The sequence below is a fragment of the Cydia pomonella genome, unplaced genomic scaffold (genome assembly GCF_033807575.1).
Source record: "Cydia pomonella isolate Wapato2018A unplaced genomic scaffold, ilCydPomo1 PGA_scaffold_30, whole genome shotgun sequence".
Taxonomy (NCBI): domain Eukaryota; kingdom Metazoa; phylum Arthropoda; class Insecta; order Lepidoptera; family Tortricidae; genus Cydia; species Cydia pomonella.
In genome coordinates, this window is record NW_026907865.1 from 356322 (window position 1) to 365697 (window position 9376).

A 9376-nucleotide genomic window follows, 5' to 3' on the forward strand; every position below is an offset into this window, starting at 1 on the left:
GCTAATGTATATCATATTTTTTTTTTTAGATTTTTCATTCTGTTATTTTAGAAGATGTTAATTGTCTAGCTGTCACGGTTCATGAGATACAGCCTGGTGACAGACAGACGGAAGGACGGTGGACGCTTAGTAATAGGGGGGGGGGGGGGGGTCCGAGTTTTATCCAATGGGGTTACTTGCCCTTACCCCGAATTGAGGTAGTAAGTGCGTGGTTTTATGTAAATAATTGTTACAGTTGCTGAATGAATTGTTACCCTGACTGCTTTAGTTTTTAGTCTTAGTTAGTATGTAAGTATATTAGTATTAGATAGTTTTGTAGTAAAGATAGTAGTTTTTTTCACAGTTGCTGCTTTACAGATTGCAGAAGTGTTAATTTTCGACAGAGCATAAAAAGTGAGTATTAAATCAAATAATTAGTAGTTTTTATAGTATGTCATTGTTACTTCAAGTCCACACAGAGCGAGCATACGCGCGAAGAAATTGCCTTGCGCGTATGCTTGCTCTGTGTGGACCCACCTAATATTAAATAGGTAACTTTACTTTTGATAGGAGGCTGACAAAATTTGCTGTCCAATAATTATAATTACTATGTTTACTTGTGTACAAATAGATATATTTTTTATAGGTAGGGTAATTCAATTCATTTATTTTTAATCAAGTAATGTGACTCATACAATTTGTTAGTATACAATACAATATTAATTCTTATATCTAATTTTAGTATATAATTAATAAATTAAACAAAATATGGGCTGCAAGACACATGCATCTCACAGCAGCGCCTCAAGTATGGACAGTCGAACTTGTCCGCAATAAAGCGCAGGATGGGGTTGGGTCTGTCCCGCACCCGGCGCACCAGGGATGAGCATCGCTTGCGTATGGTCGCATGAAAGCAATCCATACGCGCCTCCGCAAACATCCCAGATGCGCTACAGAAGCGGGGGATTCGAACCCTACCTAGCTATCTTTTTAACAACTTAAATTTATAAGTACTTGTACTTATATTTTTTGGACCATATTATTTCTTCAATAAAGTAATTTTTATTTTTAGATGATAACTATAAGGAACTTTTGAGTATGTAAAATTATAATAATTCGTGTTTTAAGATAAATGTATTTATTAACAGAAAAAATGGCAGAAATGTTTGCCAACTGTACGGCACGTCGGCAGGCCCAACTGGCCGGAGCCGCGCAACCGACCAGGCGCAACCGCGCACGTCAACTGATCCGAGCGGCCGCGGTCAACAACAACCTGCGGGCACTCGAAGCGGGAATAATCACGTTGCGATACTTCCTAGTCGCCGTCAGCACCCGCATAAACGTGGGGGAAGTGGTGGCAGACAATGACGTCCCCGAGATGGCCGAGGAGGTGGAGGTGGCGGACTGGGCGGAGGAAGTCTCCGACGCCGAGGAGGAGGTGCCGCTGCCTCCCGTGGCCCCCTTGCCGGCGCCGGCCGCGGTGGCGGCGCCCGCGCCCCCCGCGCCGCCCGCGCCCGCCCCCGCCGGCGCGCGCTGCGGTGTGTGCCAGGACGAGCCGCCCACGCGCGTGCTCATACCGTGCGGACACGTGTTGTGCGACGAGTGCCTCGTCGGCATTCAGGCGTCCGGAGAGGACCTGCGCAACCGGTGTCCTTATTGCAGGACCCATATTGGTTCCTGCATTAACATATATCTATAAGGTGGGTCTAAATTCGTTATGACATTCTCAATGCGAATGACGCGAGTGAATAAATGTACCCACTTATTGTTTTCATAATGTTTCAGGGGTGAAGGGGGTCAGTGACGGTTTCGCGCCGTCGAGCCGTGGGCTCAGAAGCACATGAGTTATGCGTACCATATTTGGGTAAGGAACTATTTAAGTACTTATTCAGAAATAGAATTAACATTGTGCAACGAGGGGAGTAAGTGAAATTTTGGAAGCGAGTTTGCAATATTCTTAATCATCACACTTGCGAAGAAAAAACTAAATTTTAAGGGAAATAATTCTTACGTATCAAACATTCGTCCGCCATATTGTCATTTCTTGACAGGTTAGACATCAAAGGCACAAACCTATTCGGCAGGCAGCCACGATTGTTTTTTTTTTAATACTAAGTACGTCGGTGGCAAACAAGCATACGGCCCGCCTGATGGTAAGTAGTCTCCATAGCCTATGTACGCCTGCGACTCCAGAGGTCAACATGTGTGTTGCCGACCCTAAATTTATATAAAATTAAATAATTTTACAAACGGTTATTAAATTAATAAAATTAGATATTTTTGCTAAATGCTTTGCCAGTAGAATTAAGATTAGCTAAATCTCTACTCATTTTATATATATATATATATTGTATATTTATTAAGTACCTATATTAGGTATTGTTTTAATACTTATATAAGTAGTATGTGTGTTTGTGTTTAATAGTCTCCATATTTAGCTCCTTGCACTACCTGTTGACTTTTGTATGAGTTCTAAATTTCCTGCTACCTAAAGGTTGTCTGGAAGAGATCGCTTTTTAGCGATAAGACCGCCTGTTGTTACCTGGTTCTATTTTCCTTTAAAATTCATTTGTAGTTTTACATGTATGTAAAATGTATAATTGTTGGTGCAATAAAGAATATTTACTTACCTATTTATTTTTAAACAAACAAAAATATAAATTATGTACGTCAGTATTTTAAAAGTAAAACTCGTTTACGCTACTTAGTTGGTATGCTCTAACTACCCCAGGAACAATATAGGCCTTTGTCCTTCAGTACACCTACATGAAATAAGATCTTTTTCGAGTAAGTGTGATGAAAAATCTACAAGTTTATCATTGATGCGATGATGAATGTAAGTCTGGTTTTAGGTCGACCACCGCGCGACGGCTATGGGCTGACCGTCGAGCCTAGGGCTCAAAAGCCTACTTGTATGACGGAGTCTCTATCTAGGTACGTAGATAACTTAAAATTTTATTCAAAGCTTTAAAAATGGGTCTATATTCCTTTTTTTTGAAAAATGAGATATTAATCTCAAAATGTAGAGCTCTCAATTAACTACTAGTTACAGCTTCTAGGCTTACCGCGAAAATCGAAGTTCGTCAATTGCGGGCATTTTTCTCTGTCACTCTAATTACGCCTTAGTAAGAGTAAAAGAGAAAGATCCCCGCAATTTGCGAATTTCGATTTTCCCGGTAGGCCCCCTGTTACCTATGACATCATAAATAAAGAGTCTCATTTTACGCAAAAAAAAATACTAAAAAGGTACTATAATACGATACTATTAAAGTATTTTAACTTGTTATTTCAGCATTCGGTCGCAGCCTACGCGAGAATCATCACATTGAGCAGCGGAACTGGCAACCTAAGTTTTATCAATTTTATCAGTCCAGTCTGGTGAGCGTCAATTTTTTTTTTGTGTATTCATCCTTGCGTGTCTTATCATGTATAAATGTGACGTCAAAGTGTCATTCCAACAATACGATTCATAGACAATCTAGACATCGTAATGTCAAATGTTTTTGAGGTGATCCGTTCGTTACTGGGATTATTGATGAAAATCTTATTAGAAATGACATTTTTCAGGTTATTTGGTCGATTTTAATACTTGGTGAGTTTTTATAAGTATACAACAACATTTTAAGTGTTAATTATCTTAAAACTGTTTGTTTACATGACAGGACAGGTAAGGATAAATACACTTAAGGCAGCTGTGCAATTACTAGAACCCTTTTTTTGTCATCTACAAATCTTTCAATTTGGTATTTCATAGATCAAACTGTCAGTTGCATTTTTAGAACTTTTACATAAACACATTCAATTCATTTGAAATTAATCATTTCCTAGAAAATTAATCACCAAAATACTAAAGTAGCAGTACTGTTTACATATTATTCTATAGGAACTTCCCAAAATGGAGCTACTAAATTATATTAGGCTTCTTTGAGAAAATTCATACTTCCATTTAAGCAATATAATTACCATTAAAATTAACAGGACTAACAAGTGTTATAGAAGGTATATTTATTTTATTTTAAGTTAATAGAAGCAAAGTTTAGTTGGTTAAAGATTTTCTTTTTTGCAGATGCCGTGCGGAACGTCGCAAGCCATTGCCGAGTCTTCAGGACTTCTCACATTTATTAATCTTGACTATTTAGTACATATGTTAATACTTTTATGAGCCATACGGCTCATGAGAGTGTTAACATGTAAATGCTTAGCATGTTTGTTAAAATGATTTTATTTTTACAGGGGCCATGCGGCGGCGACCGCTGAATCACCGAGTCGTCTTGTATAAGTATATTTTGTATCTCTTGTTTTTTTTTTTGTCTAAAACATAAATAACTGAACTAGACACTGTTTTAGTCCAGCTACTTATGTACGTTTTATCAATGTGTAGATTATTTAAAATTTTAATATTAATTTTCTTTTTTTTTTCTGTGACAAAAAACATAAATAATTGGACTAGACACGCTTAGTCCAAGTATGTACGTTTTTTTTAATCACTGGAGGAGGGTGGGTTTGGTGGGACGCCACGTCAGGAAACCTCCTCGAGAGCCTAGGCACTCCCAATTCCTCTTGATTCTATTGATCAGCAGGAAACGGAAGGGTCTGGGCCGGTGCGCCCTGGGGGTAACGGTAAATAATTTCTTGATGTGAAAAAAGAGGATTGTTTACTGGTGCTGCTAATGTCCTGATACAGGGGTTTGCATGTTGCCTTATATTTAGGTTACAGGTTGCCTTCATCCACTTTGAGTATCAAACAGCAAGTCCTCGTGAACAATCTGGCTGCCATAATTGACAAAAGGCAACAAAGATGTGGAAGTAAATTGAATTTTATTACTTACATACCTACTTATTTGCTATTTTACATCGTGAGGAAACCTGACCCAAATGAAAAGTTTTGCCATAATTTTCTTCTCTCCTCAGGTGTATTGACTACAGGAGAGTCTACAATCAATATCCTGTGTGACATGATGATCGGTGCGCCTGCACTGTCGCCACAGCATTACCGACCGGCGACCAGCCTTCGCGCGCCTGCACGGCCTAAGTCATCGCCAAGTGTGGCCCTCGTCGTGTGTGCCTTTCACGCCAATAGATTAGGTATGGTACCCCGCCTAGTATTATCCCCGCTTGGTGATTTCACTGCTCGGACGGTCTGACTGCAATTAATCTATTCACACAATAATCGGAGGTATGATCAATAATGTCAATCAATTGCAGCTGAGCCCGCAGAGGAGGCGGCCGATTGCTTTATAGATGGATAGTTCTGTCGGTTTAGATGCTCGTCACATGACCACAGATGGAAGCCGACAGTTCAAAATGTTCAAATCTGTCTTGTTCAACCAATTGATGGAGCCACATGCACACATATGAACCACATATTACACTACCATCATGGAGCTAATTGAATTATTTGTATCTACTACAAAGTATAATGTTCAATTAATGTCATAGATTAGATTTCCAAATAAATAATAATAAAGGGGCTCTAATGTGCCACGGTAACAGCATCACAGCATGTACTTAAGAGCTCTACCATTGGTAGCACTCTAGGTGTCCAGTTTACTCTTAACTAGATGGAGATCCGCTACGTTTACCTGGTTCCTTGTACTCTGCTCTACCCTGTCTTCTCACTGACTCAGGCGAGCGACCGACAATTGTTAGTACCTATTAATCATGTAAAATCGGATTGATTATACCAGTCCTATCATTTTCAGGCCTCCAGCACCAGTCCATGAACCAGCGCTGCCACCTGCGTTTGCGCTCCGTCCCTCGCACCTTCAGGGCATGCTCTCTACAACACTGCCAGCGCCCTCCGTGTCTCCACTGGAGCTCTGTAACGGCGTTCCTCAAAAACGGCAACTGGTGTTAGATCTCCAATTGACATGATGGACCTATGATAATATTTTTACTTTACGCAGACGACCTGAAGCTCATACGTTGCATAAATAACTCCATGGACTGTGACCTATTACTGCAAGTTATTGATGCTTTGCTCTGCTGGAGTAAGAAGAACAAATTACTCTTTAATTCTCTTTAATCTATCTAAGTGCAGCGTAATGACCTTTAGCCGTGCTCAGTCTCCATCCCCCCCCCCGACTCACGTGTTTGTGTATGTATGTATGTTCGGGATAAACTCAAAAACCACCGAATGGATTTTCATGCGGTTTTTATTATCAATAGAGTGATTGTTGAGGAAGTTTTTAGGTGTATAATTTGTTTAGGTTTCGTGTAACCCGTGCGAAGCCGGGGCGGGTCGCTAGTTCTTAATAATTTTAAATTATAAAACTTGTTTTTATGAGTATTTCCTATAACATAGCTTTTAATTTTGTTTTTAATTTGGCAGATGATTGTATAAGTAACTAAATACTAAAATGTTATTTTGTTTCATTTAATAAGTAGGTGATATGTGTTTATTTTAGCTATTTACAAAAACTTAGCTGCCTCTATGTAATCGAAGTTACGCTCTCATTTTGTAAAGAGTATTGACATGCTGAACACTGAAGTGAACAGCTATAACCGACAAGAAATTGTAGAAATTAAAAAGTGGCAACATCGTAGTGTCGTCCCGTTTTCTTAGATTGATTTGAAAGGGACGGTCTATAAATAACTATGTCTAGAATTGGCCAAGAAAAGCTATTTTGATAGCATACGCAATGCAAGTGTTGGTATAGCGGCACTTGATGGTATAGCGGCCCCTAAATTGCCAATTACATCCACACTTCCCGATATCGGGCCTGATAATTGTTTTCAGTTTCACGGAATATCAGCACATTATGTGAAATGTAGAAAATACTTTATCTCTAATTGTTCAATGTTTGATATTTTTTCATATGATTATTTGATGAAACTGAAAAATATTCTTTCTCGGGCCCGAAATCGGGTCCGATGTCAGCAGATGTGGCTATGACCGCGAAAAACGAAGTTAGTCAATTACGGGCATTTTTCTGTGTCACTAATTACGTCTTAGCGAGAGTAAAAGAGAAAGATCCTCGCGAATTTCGGTTTTCGCGGTAGGCGCCTAGGCCTATAAACTGTGGATGAAATTGGCACTTAAGTTCACATGTTTAAAAGTTGGTTCGTTGCCTAAATCATGCAAATACCTAGTGAGTGAATTGTAAAAAAAATTGTGACAAGGTAATAAAATACGTACAGTGGATTAGAACTTTTATTGAAAACTTTTCCTATGTGAAGAAGAGAAATACAATTTTATTGAAATTCAATTTGACATTACAGCTAACGGGCGCCAATGCGCTGTAAAATTAAGTAGTAATAGAGCTATAAGCTAGGTAATAAAAATACATATATAATAAATATGACAATAATTAAAAAGCTGATTCACAATAACGTAAAAAATCTTTAAAAAGTTTATGATTTTTGTCAGCAAACAAGTCGCAGTCAGGTGCAAAAAATAAAAAATTGTTAAGGAGTGTCTCTTAATATTCGTCGAGAAGAGTCGATTGATAGACATTAAAATTAGTTGTACATATAATAAGTACAAGGGCGTCGAGAATAAAATGTAGAAGGCTGACCGCAGAGGCACGGAATTTTCATTCAGTTTCCGTAGAATAAATGTGAACGGGACGTCGCGGTCTCGCTTGCACATGTCATCCGTTGGGAAAATTACGTGCGTCTGTGGCCGGGGTTATGCCCCATAAATTTAAAAACATCCTCCAAACGCGAATACTAGTGTCACAAATAGGTATTCTCGCTTCCGCACATCCATTTTATCAATATCTTTGGTCATAATCTGTGGACCACTTCCACACCACCAGGGCTATGCCTAAACGCAAAAATCTATGTTCGCAAATTGCAGGCATCTTCCTCTGTCATTCTAATAAAATAAATAATTCAAATCAGTTTATTTATTGCAATAAAATTAAATAAAACTAACTAAATTAAATAATACTATTATGAAATGAAAACTAGTTAAACCTAAAAATAACAAAGGAAAAATAAAAATATAATAAAATTACGTCTCATTGATCGGGCAATTTAATCAGATTGACGAAAACTTGTTCCTGTCTGGACTGATCATACCATTATCTGCTTATTTTTTGCGCATGGCAACATTATTGAATCGTAAACTTAAAAATCGTCGCCCCATCCCTAGAATATCACTCTATGTGTCAAATATTTATAATCTGTGGTTTGTAGCGAAAAGTGGACGCCAATTATTGGGCTGTACATTCTTGGGTTGAGCAATCCCGGGTCGAGCATTATCGGTACGGGCCAATAATGTGCGACCAATATTCGGCGTCCACTAAATGGATTCGCATTATAGGGTCGTGTATTATTGGGTTGAGCGTTATCAGGCTGTACAAGCTCGGTCCGGGCCAATAATACGAAGCCACTGTTTGTACAGGGCAATAATGTACAGCCCAATAATTGGCGTCCACTTTTCGCTACAAACCACAGATTATAAATATTTGACACATAGAGTGATATTCTAGGGATGGGGCGACGATTTTTAAGTTTACGATTCAATAATGTTGCCATGCGCAAAAAATAAGCAGATAATGGTAAAATCAGCCCAGACGGGAACAAGTTTTCGTCAATCTAATTAAATTTTCCGATCAATGAGACGTAGTTTTATTAAAGTGACAGAGAAGTGCCTGCAATCTGCAAACTTACGATTTTCGCGTTTAGGTATAGCCCTGGTGGTGTGGAAGTGACCAATATTATTGATGAAGCGCCAATTACATCCACACTTCGATATCTTCACGAAATGTCCCCATTTCGGGCCTGATAAGCGTTTTCTTTTCACGGAATATCAGCACATCGTTAACAATATTTGAAAAGTAAAAAGTACTTTGTCTCTAATTGCCAAAATGTTCAATATTTGTTATTTTGCAAATGAACCATATTTTTACATTTCAAATATTATATTTAAATTAAGTTTCTTTTCTCTACTACCTAAAGGTTATCTGGAAGAGATCGCTCTGTAGCGATAAGCCGCCTGTTGTTTACCTCTATCTATGTATTATATGTGTTTCCATTTACATTTTTTCAGAGGTTGTGCAATAAAGAGGATTTGTATATTGTAAACGATGTGCTTATATTTGATGAAAAGGAAAATTATTATTTCTCGGGCCCGAAATCGGGTCTGATATCAGGCCTGATAAGGTGTGGACGTAATTGGCACTTGATATGAAGATGCGGAAAGCATCAATTACATCCACACTTCCCGATTTCGGACCCGAAATCAGTCCCGATTTCATGTCTGATAATTTCAGATTTCAGATTTCAGATTTCAGATGATTTATTGATAAATGTACATCTCATTTACATGTCAAACAAAAATACAATATATTAAAAATTAAATAAAAAATTAGATTAAATTATAAGCTAAGTAATCGTTTTCGTTAAAAAAATACTTTGTCTCTAATTGCCAAAATTGTTCAATGTTTCA

At 38.2% G+C, this 9376-nt stretch overlaps 1 long non-coding RNA gene across 1 annotated transcript; it reads left to right on the forward strand.

Annotated features, from left to right (window-relative positions):
* Positions 1–4060: 4060 nt before the first annotated feature.
* On the forward strand, positions 4061–8540 carry LOC133533997 (uncharacterized). Its single transcript, XR_009801956.1, has 2 exons — positions 4061–5064; positions 5682–8540. It is a non-coding gene; the product is annotated as an uncharacterized LOC133533997 (long non-coding RNA).
* Positions 8541–9376: the final 836 nt, after the last annotated feature.